The sequence below is a fragment of the Sciurus carolinensis genome, chromosome 11, assembly GCF_902686445.1.
Source record: "Sciurus carolinensis chromosome 11, mSciCar1.2, whole genome shotgun sequence".
In the NCBI taxonomy this organism is placed as follows: Eukaryota; Metazoa; Chordata; class Mammalia; order Rodentia; family Sciuridae; genus Sciurus; species Sciurus carolinensis.
The window spans coordinates 114,191,847-114,207,228 of NC_062223.1; the positions used below are offsets into that span (position 1 = coordinate 114,191,847).

At 39.1% G+C, this 15,382-nt stretch overlaps 1 pseudogene; it reads right to left on the bottom strand.

The window, feature by feature from the left end:
• Window positions 1-218: 218 nt before the first annotated feature.
• LOC124959659 (NXPE family member 1-like) lies at window positions 219-14,227 on the bottom strand (annotated as a pseudogene).
• Window positions 14,228-15,382: the final 1,155 nt, after the last annotated feature.

Consider the following 15,382-nt stretch of genomic DNA (forward strand, 5'->3'; position numbering starts at 1 on the left):
TTATTATTACATGCAGAAAGGCATTTTATAATCATTCTTTATGTCTGATTTTCTTGGCTTAGTATACTGTCTCTCTTGTCATTGTCCTTAACTATCTTCCTGCCAAAATGGATTCTTTTAAACTTGATTTCTTAGTCCCTAAAGTGAATAAAACTTGATTGACAATGCACATGTGATATTTGTGGAAGCTATTACTAAGGAATTTGTGTATTTAGGCTTTAGCAAATGTAGCTTAAGAACATGCTAATCTGATCTCCAAACACATCATCAGGTGGGTGGAGATTGTTGGAGGCATATGCAATGGTCATGTCCCAGGCGTCAATGACACCCACACTGAGGTCTTTGAAAATGTCATTCAGGGTAGATACTGAATGTCTCCAAATCTCCCTGTTTCTATGTGCATCTCCTGATATTTTCTGTCTTAATGATCACTTTAGTGTCTGGGCTTCTTCGGAAGAGTTGCTCGATAGTTTTTCAAACACTGATAGCCCTGTGAATAAAAAGATCAATTAGGGAAAGGTCTGAAGTGTCGGCCAAAGGTAATGACGATGACTATGTTTTTGTCACCTGAAATCTGGTCAGTTTCCTGAGGGATATGACCTGCATCTCTCAGAGTGGAGCTGGGAAGTGATAAAAGGATAGCTATGTTTTTTTTCCATTGAATCTGAGTATGTCTTTCAGCATCCAGAAGCAAATATTTCTTATAAAGTCCAGTTCCATGAAGATCAAAAAATTTGCAGTGCTGTTAAAAAATAAACAGATCTTCAACTTGAAGGCAATGATTAATATTTTTAAAAACAACATTCTATCATATACATTACCCACCTCGAATATTTTTGTTGGAAGCAAAATGAATTTTGTTTCTTCCCTCTTTGACTACCAGTTCACATATGTGAAAATTCAATCAAAATGTAAAGTTTTTATTGGAATTTAAAAGGAGGAACAGGGGCTGGGGAGATATCTCAGTTGGTAGAGTGCGTGCCTTGCAAGCATGAGGCCCTGGGTTCAATCCCCAGCATCACAAAATAAATAATTAATTAATTAAAAAAATAAATAAAAGGAGGAACAACCTTTCTTATGAAAATATGAAAAAATATAGTCCAGATTAAAAATCAGAAATTCAGAAAACTTCATAAAGTTGAAAAGCAAACAGTTGAAGTGAGAGAAAAGATAGAGATCTCATTAAAAGTACTTAAAATCAGCCTGAATTTCAAAAGAATATAGAGTAACTACAATAAAGTAACTACATACTTTTTGCTACTTTGGGTAAGTAGTAGATCCACTGACGCAGTGTGGAGGTCTCCCAGGAGGTAAATGAGTTTTCCTTTCAAGCAGCCATTGGTCTTATTTGTATCCAACTGAATCTGGTTGCCAAATGTTGTTATCCACTTCCTTGTAAAGTGTATCCACCAGGGACAGGAGTCTTCATTCCAATTTGGCATTTCTCTGTGCTCTTTCTCTCCCTGGCAATACAGAGACTGTGGTGAGTGGTGGTAGTGGCATGTGTTAAACACCCAGCCTCGTTCTCTTGATCCTTCCTTTCCTGATCTCTTTCTCTCTCCCTTTACTCTGTCTTCTGTGTCTTACTAGAGCTATTTTTTGATCACCAGCTTTGTTTTAGGCACTGCTACTCATTCTGTTGAGGGATTTTTGAATCATGCTGGCTAGTTCCTGTTCTTTTTTTGTCTGTGTCTGGTCATTAGCTAAGTCTGGATGTCCTTTTCTTTCTTTGCCATCCCTCAATTCTGTAGTGACTTAAGCCTGCTCTCTAATGGAATGTTACTGGACTACCAGTTGGTGTCCTTGTTATCCAACCAATTACCTTTGTTCCATTAATGAATGGATAATCTTAATTTTTCCATGTTTAAAAATAGCTTTAAAATATAATGACATGTGTACATTATAAAAACTTCAAGCAGTATAAAACAATTCATTTGACTTAAGGTTTTTTTTTTTTTCAATATACTTTACTAAAAGTAATGTGTAACTTCCACACAAACCAATATTGTAGTCTGTTACTTTGGAACTGCAGGATCTGCCATGGTCTGCTCTCCCAGGTGTCCCATGTGGCAGAGCACCAGCTCTTTGCCCTGGCATAACAAAGGTCATCAGATGTCTGACAGCATGTTCCCTTGCCGTTCTCTATGCTGCCTACCCAACGGCTGAGCAAGCACCTCATATCTTAGGTTTCATTTTCCTTCCTTCCTTCCTTCCTTCCAGTGCTTTCAGTGGAATCCAGAGCCTCATGCATGCTATGTAAGCACTCTACCATGGACATCCAGTTGTCATATTTTAGGTTTTGTTACATCAGCATTTCTGTTTTGATACCACTTGCTAGATTAGATAGGAAATGTTTGAATGCTGTAAGAAAGGTCAAAATAATGTCTTAAAATTGGAAATGTATTTGTTTCTCACAAACAGTTCCAGAGTGACCAGGCCAAGGTTAATGTGATGTTATATGATGTGAGGGACACCACTTTCTTTTATCTTGTTCTACCATTGTTAACGTATGACTTCAATCCCTCAGTCTAACAGGGCTCTTTCTTTCTCACATTTTATCTGCAGTTCAGCTAGTAGCAAGGAGACAAATGGATGAGGTAGTAAAGTTTTGCTTTTAAAGGCATTCTCTAGAAGTTTACCAAATCACTTCTATCCACACTCCTTGAAAATTTTGAGTTATGTCCCTAAGTAGCCACATGGGAAGGTTGCCATAGGTCTAGTTAAAATAATGGTTTCTTTTATTAAAGAGGGATAAGGGAATGGATATCAGGGGATTACCAGTAGCCTCTGCTTTACCTTCCTTGCTTAGTCCCTCACAGACCTTGAAGTCTCTGATCTTCTGTGACAGAATAGTACTTCATTCCTTGCTGGTACAGTACAGTTGACCCTCTTTATTTATGTGTCTTGCACCTTACATTCAATCAACCAAAAATGGAAATATTCAGAAAAAAACTTTTTCCTGCATTGAAATGTAGAGATTTTTTTTGTCATTCTTCCCTAAACAATACAACATTATTATTTCCATATCATTTACATTTTATGAAGTATTGTTAAATTATCTAGACATAATTTAAAGTATGCATTGCTGGTGGAGTTGGAAATTGGTGCAGCCACTCTGGTAAGCAGTATGGAGATTCCTCAGAAAACTTGGAATGGACTCACCTTTTGACCCAGTTATCCCACTCCTCGGTTTATACCCAAAGGACTTAAAATCAGCATACTACAGTAATGCAGCCACATTAATGTTTATAGCAGCTCAATTCACAATAGCTACATTGTGGAACCAACCTAGATACCCTTCAACAGATGAATGGATAAGGAAACTGTGGTATTTATACACAATGGAATATTATTCAACCATAAAGCAGAATAAAATTATGGCATTTGCAAGTAAATGGATGGAACTGGAGAATATCATGCTAAATGAAATAAGCCAATCTCAAAAAACCAAAGACCCAATGTTTTCTCTGATAAGTGGATGATGATACATAGTGGGAGTGGGGGTTGGGGTAAGAGAAGAATGGAGGAATTTTGGATTGCATAGAGGGAAATGAGAGGGGAGGGGGCAGGGGCATGAAAGACGGTGGAATGAGACAGACATCATTACCCTATATACATGTATGATTACACGAATGGTGTGAATCTACATTGTGTACAGCAATAGAAACGAAAAGTTGTACCCCATTTGTGTACAATGAGTTAAAATGCAGTCTGTAAAAATAAAAAAAATAAATAAAATTTAAAAATAAAGTATATGGGAACATATGGGTAGATTATATGCAAATACCAGGACATTTATATAAAGAACTTGAAACTGTTGCACCTTGATCTTTAACTTCCCAACCCTCCAGAACTGTGGAAAATAAATTTCTGTCACTCAAAAATAAAAGAATAAAAAATAATGAATTTGCATCTGTAGACTGCAGATTTTTAGTGTCCAAAGTGGGTCCTGAACCCAAACCCCCACAGAAACCAGGGAGAATAAGCATTTGTAACCTGTGGACTTAGTGGCAAAATGGTGCTGTTGACTCAGTTGGAAACTTTACCTGGACAACCTTCTTAAATCTTGGAAATGGAGGATTGGCTACAAGGAAGGATGGCAGCCTTTAGAAGATGAAAAGGTACAGCAGATTCTTTCCTAGAACTTCCAGAAAGGAACACAGGTCTGTTCTACCTTGACTGTAGTGTAGCTCAGTGAGACTGATGTTGGGCTTCGAAGAATAACATTAAGATCAGGTGTGTTCTTATTGGAAACCACTTTGTTATAGCAACAATAAGAAACTAACGCAGAGGAAACTGACATCCTTTCAATATGAAGTCATCCCATTCAAAAGTGTTTCCTTCTATGTATAAATTTTATCTTATATTCCTTAGTAACATTTTAAGTTATTTTTCTATAGGTAATAATCATTTTTAAAATTGTAAATTTGCTTTCTAAAACACAAGGAGGATCATACCACTGCCCTCCAGATTGGTCTCTATGGAGTTCTTTTAGCCTTCTAAATAACACTGAAATCTTCAGCACAGTACTTGAGAACCTCCATGTTTTATATATTTCTCTTTCTAGTTCCATCCTTTGCTACATTCCATTATATGCTTACCCTACTGGCCTGTTGAACAAGGTCCTTGACAATTTGGCTCATGAATAGAGTTATCAGATGAGAAGATTTTTCATATTTAAAATGCAGGGCAGAATATTGTTAGAACTTCTTCTGGTAAGGAACACTGTTCGATGTGTATGCCATGTTATATTTTCCCTATCTATTAGACCCCATAAACATTTGCTGAATAGAAGAATAAATTTGGGACAACAAAACATTATGAATAACCAACATTACCAGTGTTATTGGGTGAACTCAGGTATTATACAGTTATTTTAAAGCTAAGGTCGTATAAATATTTTTCATTCATATGTATCATTGCCTTGTATTTTTCATAAAAACATTTAAAAAGATGGAGAGTTCATATAAAATTGTTAAATGCATCAACTAAAGGTTGGAGGTTATGCTAACAAGCTTAGGAAATCAAAAGGCCGATATTCCTACTCTGAAGACATGGTTATCATCAGAGACGTTTCGTAGAGCACCTCAGACCCTGGGAGATGAATGAATGTAGGATATTTTATTTTCTTCTTTAGGATAAACCAAGATGAAATATGTTATAAAAGAATTTGAGGATCCAAGATGGCGGCCTAGAGGGAGGACTGCACCCCAGTTCGCTCCAGAACCCAGGAGTTAAGAAGGGGAGGCATTGAGAGACTCGGACTGAAGTGGAGCCACGGGTGAGTCTGCCCACTGGGTAAAGCTCGGCCCGGGTGGCAGGCCCAGATAGAGGTGGCTTATCGGAGCCGGGCAGGGCAGCTAGAGTCATCCACAGGCAGTCCCTGCGCACTCCGGCGGTGGGCCCCGCCCACACAGCCAGCTTCTCCAGGTTCTCGGAACGGAACTGGTCCGCTAGTGAGAGCCTGTCTGAACAGAGCAGGCTCCGAGTCCCGGAGCCGCTGCAGTGCAGTGTACTCCTGCAAAGAACCAGCGGAGAGCCTCGATCTGCAAGTCAGCCTCAGGGATAAGGGCAGGGCAGCCGGAGACCTCTTCAGGCGGCTCTGCCCACTCCGGCTGCGGGCTCTCTTCACGGGGCGATCCAAGATGGCGGCCTAGAGGGAGACTGCACCCCCGGTCGCTCCAGAACCCAGGAGTTAAGAAGGGGAGGCATTGAGAGACTCGGACTGAAGTGGAGCCACGGGTGAGTCTGCCCACTGGGTAAAGCTCAGCCCGGGTGGCAGGCCCAGATAGAGGTGGCTTAGCGAGCCGGGCAGGGCAGCTTAGAGTCTTCCCAAGGTAGTCTTCCACACTCCGGCAGTGGGCTCTTCCCACACGGCCAGCTGCACGGTGCAGGCCCACAGTGAGAGCATTTCCGCACAGAGCCAGTTCCAAAACGTGGAACCAGTAGGGGGCTAGGGGCAGTATTCTTCGAATGAGCTGCTTTATCAGATTCCTCCAAGACATCAGGCTACTGAAGGCTGGGAGGTGATACACTGGAAATCTACTGGGACACTATAAGCCAATAGTGGAAAACTGCAATATCTCAGGGTCCCACTGACAACTGACCATTATGAGAAAACAAGGGAAGAAAATGTCCCAAACAAACCTAGATACTACATCAATAAAACCCAATGACAGCACAGCAGAAGAAATGTCAGAAAGGGAGTTCAGAATGTACGTAATTAAAACGATCAGGGAAGCTAATGAGGAGATGAAAGAGCAAATGCAGGCATTGAAGGAGGAGATGAAAGAGCAAATGCAGGCATTAAATGATCGCACCAATCAACAGTTAAAAGACCAAATACGGGAAGCAAGAGATCATTTCAATAAAGAGTTAGAGATACTGAAAAAAAACCAAACTGAAATCCTTGAAATGAAGGAAACAATAAACCAAGTTAAAAACTCCATAGAAAGCATAACCAATAGGATAGAACACCTGGAAGACAGAACCTCAGACATTGAAGACAAAATATTTAACCTTGAAAACAAAGTTGAACAAACAGAGAAGATGGTAAGAAATCATGAACAGAATCTCCAAGAACTATGGGATATCATGAAAAGGCCAAATTTGAGAATTATTGGGATTGAGGAAGGCTTAGAGAAACAAACCAAAGGAATGAACAATCTATTCAATGAAATAATAACAGAAAATTTCCCAAATCTGAAGAACTGAAATGGAAAACCAAGTACAAGAGGCTTATAGAACTCCAAACATACAAAATTACAACAGACCCACACCAAGGCACATTATTATGAAAATACCTAACATACAAAATAAAGACAGAATTTTAAAGGCCGCGAGAGAAAAGAATCAAATTACATTCAGAGGGAAACCAATAAGAATATCAGCAGATTTTTCAATCCAGACCCTAAAAGCTAGAAGGGCCTGGAACAACATATACCAAGCCCTGAAAGAAAATGGATGCCAACCAAGAATCTTATACCCAGCAAAACTTACCTTCAAATTTGACGATGAAATAAGATCCTTCCATGATAAACAAAAGCTAAAGGAATTTACAAAAAGAAAGCCAGCATTACAGAACATTCTCAGCAAAATATTCCATGAGGAAGAGATGAAAAACAACGATGCAAATCAGCAACAGGAGGCGCTAGCCTAAAGGAATAGCCAAATAAAGGAGAAACCAAATCATGTCAAAAACAAATATGAGTCAATTGACTGGGAATACAAATCATATCACAATAATAACCCTGAATGTTAATGGCCTGAATTCATCAATCAAAAGACACAGACTGGCAGATTGGATTAAAAAGAAAAATCCAACAATATGCTGCCTGCAAGAGACTCATCTCATAGAAAGAGACACCCATAGACTAAAGGTGAAAGGATGGGGAAAAACATACCATGCACACGGACACAGCAAAAAAGCTGGAGTATCCATCCTCATCTCAGATAATGTGGACTTCAAACCAAAACTAGTCAGAAGGGATAAAGAAGGACATTACATGCTGCTTAAGGGAAGCATAAATCAGCAAGACATAACAATCATAAATATCTATGCCCCGAACATTGGCTCATCCACGTACGTCAAACAAATCCTTCTCAATTCCAGAAATCAAATAGACCACAACACAATAATACTAGGCGATTTTAACACACCTCTCTCACCACTGGATAGATCGTCCAAACAAAAATTGAATAAAGAAACTATAGATCTCAACAACACAATCAGCAATTTAGACTTAACGGACATATATAGAATATACCATCCAACAAAGATCTGAATACACTTTCTTCTCAGCAGCACATGGATCCTTCTCTAAAATAGACCATATTTTATGCCACAAAGCTACTGTTAGTAAATACAAGAAGATAGAGATACTACCTTGTACTCTATCAGATCATAATGGATTGAAATTAGAAATAAATGACAGAATAAAAAACAGAAACTTCTCCAATACCTGGAGACTAAATAATACACTATTATATGATGAATGGATAACAGAAGACATCAGGAGGGAAATAAAAAATTCTTAGAAGTAAACGAGAACAAAGACACATCATATCAAAATCTCTGGGACACTATGAAAGCAGTACTTAGAGGAAGATTTATTTCATGGGGTGCATTCAAAAAAAGAAGTAGAAATCAACAAATAAACGACTTAACACTACAGCTCAAAGCACTAGAAAAAGAAGAGCAGACCAATACCAAAAGTAGTAGAAGACAGGAAATAGTTAAAATCAGAGCCGAAATCAACGAAATCGAAACAAAAGAAACAATCGGAAAAATTAATAAAATAAATAGTTGGTTCTTTGAAAAAATAAATAAAATTGATAAACCCTTAGCCACACTAACAAAGAGAAAGAGGGAGAAAACTCAAATTACTAAAATTCGGAATGAACAAGGAAACATCACAACAGACACGAGTGAAATACAAAACATAATTAGAAGCTATTTCGAAAATCTATACTCCAACAAAACAGAAAACCTCGAAGACATCAACAAATTTCTAGAGACATATGAACTACCTAAACTGAACGAGGAGGACATACACAACTTAAATAAACCAATTTCAAGCAATGAAATAGAAGAGGTCATCAAAAGCCTACCAACAAAGAAAAGTCCAGGACCAGATGGGTTCTCAGCCGAGTTCTACAAACCTTTAAAGAAGAGCTCATTCCAATACTCCTCAAACTATTCCATGAAATAGAAGAGGAGGGAACCCTACCAAACTCGTTCTATGAAGCCAATATCACCCTGATACCTAAACCAGACAGAGACACATCGAGGAAAGAAAATTTCAGACCAATATCCTTAATGAACATCGATGCAAAAATTCTCAACAAAATTTTAGCAAATCGCATACAAATATATATTAAAAAGATAGTGCACCACGATCAAGTGGGTTTTATCCCAGGGATGCAAGGTTGGTTCAACATTCGGAAATCAATAAATGTCATTCACCATATCAACAGACTTAAAGTTAAGAATCACATGATTATTTCAATAGATGCAGAAAAAGCATTTGATAAAATACAGCATCCCTTCATGCTCAAAACACTAGAAAAAATTGGGGTAATGGGAACATTCCTAAACATTATAAAGGCCATCTACGCTAAGCCCATGGCTAATATCATTCTAAATGGTGAAAAACTGAAAGCGTTCCCCCTAAAAACTGGAACAAGGCAGGGATGCCCTCTTTCACCGCTTCTATTCAACATCGTCCTTGAGACTCTAGCCAGAGCAATCAGACAAACCAAAGAAATTAAAGGGATACGAATAGGAAAGAAGAACTCAAACTATCCCTGTTCGCTGATGACATGATTATATATTTAGAGGAACCTGGAAATTCCACCAGAAAACTTTTAGAACTCATAAGTGAATTCAGTAAAGTAGCAGGTTACAAGATCAATGCTCATAAATCCAATGCATTTTTATACATAAGTGATGAATCTTCAGAAAGAGAAATTAGGAAAACTACCCCATTCACAATAGCATCGAAAAAATAAAATACTTGGGAATCAATCTCACAAAAGAGGTGAAAGACCTCTACAATGAGAACTACAGAACACTAAAGAAAGAAATTCAAGAAAACCTTAGAAGATGGAAAGATCTCCCATGTTCCTGGATAGGCAGAATTAATATCGTCAAAATGGCTATACTACCTAAAGTGCTATACAGATTCAATGCAATTCCAATTAAAATCCCAATGATGTACCTTGCAGAAATAGAGCAAGCAATTATGAAATTCATCTGGAAGAATAAAAAACCTAGAATAGCTAAAGCAATCCTCAGTAGCAAGAGCGAAGCAGGGGGTATTGCAATACCAGATCTTCAACTCTACTACAAAGCAATAGTAACAAAAACGGCATGGTATTGGTACCAAAATAGACAGGTAGATCAATGGTACAGAATAGAGGACATGGACACAAACCCAAATAAATACAATTTTCTCATACTAGACAAAGGTTCCAACAATATGCAATGGAGAAAAGATAGCCTCTTCAACAAATGGTGCTGGGAAAACTGGAAAACTATATGCAATAGAATGAAATTAAACCCCTATCTCTCACCCTACACAAAACTCAACTCAAAATGGATCAAGGACCTCGGAATCAGACCAGAGACCCTGCATCTTATAGAAGAAAAAGTAGGTCCAAATCTTCAACTTGTTGGCTTAGGATCAGATTTCCTTAACAGGACTCCCATAGCACAAGAAATAAAAGCAAGAATCAACAACTGGGATAGATTCAAACTAAAAGCTTTCTCTCAGCAAAGGAAACTATCAGAAATGTGAAGAGAGAGCCTACAGAGTGGGAGAATATCTTTGCCAACCATACCTCAGATAGAGCGCTAATTTCCAGAATCTATAAAGAACTCAAAAAACTCTACACGAAGAATACAAATAATCCAATCAACAAATGGGCTAAGGAAATGAACAGACACTTCACAGAAGAAGATGTACAAGTAATCACCAGATATATGAAAAAATGTTCAACATCCCTAGTAATAAGGGAAATGCAAATCAAAACTACCCTAAGATTTCATCTCACCCCAATTAGAATGGCGATTATCAAGAATACAAGCAACAATAGGTGTTGGCGAGGATGTGGTGAAAAAGGAACACTCATACATTGCTGGTGGGGTTGCAAATTAGTGCAGCCACTCTGGAAAGCAGTGTGGAGATTCCTCAGAAAGCTTGGAATGGAAACACCATTTGACCCAGCTATCCCACTCCTTGGCCTATACCCAAAGGACTTAAAATCAGCATACTACAGAGATACAGCCACATCAATGTTCATTGCTGCTCAATTCACCATAGCCAGATTGTGGAACCAACCTAGATGCCCTTCAGTTGATGAATGGATAAAGAAACTGTGGCATATTTATACAATGGAATATTATTCCGCAATGAAGAATGATAAAATTATGGCATTTGTAGGCAAATAGTCGAAATTGGAGAATATCATGCTAAGTGAGATAAGCCAATCTCAAAAAACTAAAGGACGAATGATCTCGCTGATAAGCGGATGAGGACATATAATGGGGGGTGGGACGGGCTAGCATTAGGTTTAGGGTTAGGTTTAGAGTTAGGCTAAGGAGAGCAGTAAGAATGAAGGAAAGAAGGACTGTGTAGAGGGAAAAGAGGGGTGGGAGGGGTGGGAGGGGTGGGGGGGAGCGGAAAAATAAAATAAACATCATTACCCTATGTAAACGTAAAAAAAAAAAAGAAAAAAAAAAAAGAAAAAAAAAAAGAATTTGAAATAATTTTCTTGAATTGATTTCTCCCTATAAAGTCCTGCATAATTGAGATCACACAGACCTGCTAGGGATATTGCTCCAGAAAACTATAATTACTAGAGTTAACACTGATTGATTTTCCCCTGCATAATACCCATACCAGCCAGCACCCACCACAGCCCAGACTTACTGTTACAATGGGAGACATCAGTATGTTTAAGGTCTTTCATCATTTCAACTCCCACTTTGGATCTTATAAAACAAAACAAAAAAAAAAACAATAAATTAACCTGTTACCATAGGCAACATGAATCACCTGCTTGTAAGTGAAGGATAATTTTAAATTTTCCATAACTGAAAGCTAATATTTTGTTTTAAAGTTTATACACAAACTTTAGTATTAAATTTTATTGAGTATTGTAAATGAATTAGGATTTTGGAAGACTTTCTTTTTTTTTTTTTATGCTGGAGATTGAACCAGGTCCTCATGCACACTGGGCAATCTCTCTGCCAAGGAACTACATTCCCAGGTCTTGGAAACCTTTCTACCCTACTGAGAGTACCTAAAGTCCAGGACAACTCTACTCATCTGCTGTATACAAACAGTGTGTCCTAGAATTTTAGATTCAAACTCTGTGAGCTCTCTGTCTACTTCTCCTTCACACATTCTAGTTTCATATACTATTTTTCTTGAATTACTGTGAGCCTCTAATTGGTCAGCCTGGATCAGTTTTATCTCCCCTAAGTTCTTCAACACAACTTCCAAAACATCTTTTAAATCGCAAATGTAACTGCATTATTGTGTGTGTGTGTGTGTAATAGAAGCAGGTAAAAAGGCTTAAGAGGATAATGGGGGCTCAGGTGTCAGGTACAACGGATTTGAGTAGTATGTTGTTCTGTGTTATGGATGCTTTCAGGTCCAGTCCCATGAAGGGAAAGGGTAACATGTTTTCATCTTAACTGGTATTTAGGCATAAGAATAGTTAGTGGAGAGGAGACATTTAATGAGTTGCACCGTCAGAGAAAATGGAAGGAAAAGAAACCCAACTGTGTTTTTACTTTTTCAGAAGTGAGTCATGGACAAATGATCAGTAGCTCAAACTCAAATAATTGAGTGAGATTCTGAAATGTGGTATTTTTCCATGTTTGTTGATTACTTTTACATTCTTTAAGCACATTTTTTTGAAAACTCATGGAAAAAGACTCTAAGCTTGACTTGGAAAACTGCTAAGAAAGGGATTTTTCTACTCTAATATTCCATTGTCTTATAGGGGAAATTAAGTCTCCATGGGGTAGTGGAATAAATTTGACATAATACAAAGTGAAAAGAAGTAGACAAGTTTATGGAAAGTTAACAAGTGAACAAAGAACTCTGGGAGTAATACATGTCCTTTCTTAGGAATTGACTCATAGTCCTGGGATTTGTGACGACAGCTTCCTTTTTGCAAATAAATCCTCAAGTGGCCCATGAAGAAAGTGATGGTTCATTCTAAGGAGTGAGTGTTCCATCTCAGTGGAGAACAAGGAGACCAGGGAGTGAGTATCTGTTGTGAGCAGGGGGAGCAAGGCATGGTTGTGGCTGCAGCCAAGACTGATAGGGGAAATGTGGGCACCGAGGAGGAGGCTGTTCAACCAGGGATTCCAGGAACTGATAGTCACTATGTGGAGAGGGAGGACTCCTCTGCCCTGAGCAGTGTACACTGAGGCATATCTTACCGTGAGATCATGTGGAGAGGACCCAGAGATGTTGATTTTTTAGAAAAATTTCTCAGGCTGCAGTGTAGAGTGGTTTCAAGGAGGTTATGATTGATGATAGGAGGGAGACCAGGTGGGAAGCCATTACAGTCATGTTGATGAGGTAATGGTGGTCTCAACCGGAACAGTAGCACTGGACCTGGAGAGAAAAGGATGAGTATGAAAGACATTTAAATGGCAGAATCTGTGGAATATGATATGGGAGTTGAAGGGGCATGATGTTATCATGTTTATCAAGAAACTTTTTGAGTGGAACATCTATGAACACGTAGCAGAAAAGTTTTCCACAGAAGGGGTTTTGTAAAACCTACATATTTATTAAAATATATGACCAAATATTATACATCCTAGTAGATGTATAAATATTATGGAGCTCCATATTGTGCTGCTCTCTTTTTTGAACAAGTTAAGGAAAATGAAAACTGTTATGTGCCCTCATGAACTGGGAGCCCCATGAAGATACCAAATGTCTGAGCAGAACCTCTAGTTGAGGAAGTATCTGAGGGAATAAGTCAATATTGAAATGGGCAATATAGCTGGACTTGGGGTCACATTGTATTGAAATATATATTCATTTGTGGAAAAGGCTTTTTTCCTTGACAGTAAGATAAGAAATTTCTTGGTTCTTGGTGTTCACATGGGTCAGGGCCTCACAGGGCATGTGTGGAGGCTTCTCACAGTAGAAGGCTTCCTGGTCTCTCCCATACAGGTATGTGCATAGTTCAGTGCTAGAGTTCGGGGTCAGGCTGCATCAGTGAAGATTTGGGAAGTGCCATTAACAAACTGGCCTGTGAAGATCACCTTGTCATAGCCTTGGTTTCTTGCCCTCCAGAGAGCCGACACCCCTTCACTGGGATGGATGAGCAGGAGAGACAGGGAGACATGGCCCTGCCAGAACAGAGTGAAGCTGACAAGGTAGGTGCCATTGTTGAAGTCTGTCACCTTTCCTGAGGCGCCTGCCTTCAGGACTGGGGAGGACATCCTGGCCCTCAGGAAGTCCCCTCCATATTCCTTCCTGCGTCCCAGGTGGTCCCTGGCTTCCAGCAGGACATCCAGCTGGTCCCCCCGGCAGTATGTGCGTCTGGGGTTGAGGATGGAGACTGTGCTGTGTGTGGCGCTGGTGGTGGTGTTCACGTGGGTGAAGGGCCTGGGCGGGATCAGCTGGTTTAGTGTTTCCAGGATCTTCCCTATTCTCAGCTGAGTCTCTCTTGGTGTCTTTACAGGGCCATTTTTGTTTCAGAACATGAAGAGTTTGTAGAGATGCTGCAGTGATATAAGCAGATGGGTACATTTATAGCAGACCAAAGCTGAAATGATAACAAACAAGACATTCTCTTCAATAAACTTGTTCCCAATAATTTTTACTTAAAATAAACTTGAGTTCATCTGTTATCAATATTATTTAAACCTGACAATTCCTGAATAAATAAAACCATTCATATTTATATGTCAGTAATTTAGAGAATGCCTCAGCAATTATAAATAAACATATTAAATCTTAGCTTTATAACTCAAACAATACATATGAGGTAAAAAAAAATGATGCTGGTTCCCTTGTTCTTCCTTTTCAGATAGACCTTACCTCCAGTAGGTCATTTCCGTTAGTTCCTCCTCCATACACTTTTACCCATGTTTAACTGTCTTTTCCTCCCCAGTTTATCATGGTTCAAGGTGCTGTCATTTGTCTCCTGGATTGTAGTTTCCTCAAGGGTGAGCAGTTCTCTTCATCTCAAGGGTGAAGCAAAACTCTACTCACCTATTCTCTCTCCTTAATCCCCTTCATTGTCTTCTCATGATTCTTGGGGTAAAGTCCAATCTTAACAGGGTTTTATGCTCTGGCCTGCCTTTCCCTGCCTAGTTCTCTACTTCCTCCTGTGCCCTCTATTTTGACAACACGAACTGCTTTTCTCTTTAGGAGCTGACCTTCCTTGCTTGTACTTCTTGCTCTTTACTAATGCTTTCTCCTGTCCTGCACTGGTGGCTACCTCCTTCTTTTCTCCAGACAACCTAAACCATCTGTTAACTTCTCATTTAGAATCACCACAACCTTAGTTGTCCTGGACAGTAGTGTACCATAGGTGCTCAAATCAGTGGTTTCTGAATCTTGTTGATAATCAGAAGCAAATGCCAAGCTTTTCTCAAAGTATGGCTTTCTCAGGGTCCTGTCCAGGTCAACTGAACCATAGTCACTAAATGTGCTGTCCTGGAGTATGTGCTTTTCAAACACTTCACAGACATCCTGTGCTCAGAAGGTTGAGAACACTGGTTATAGATCAGGGATTATCAGCTGCCTACATGTAAGAACATATGTAGAGCTTAAATCAAAGCAGTACCAGAAATATTTGCCTGACTGCCCTGTGGTCCACCATCAATCAGTAAAACCCT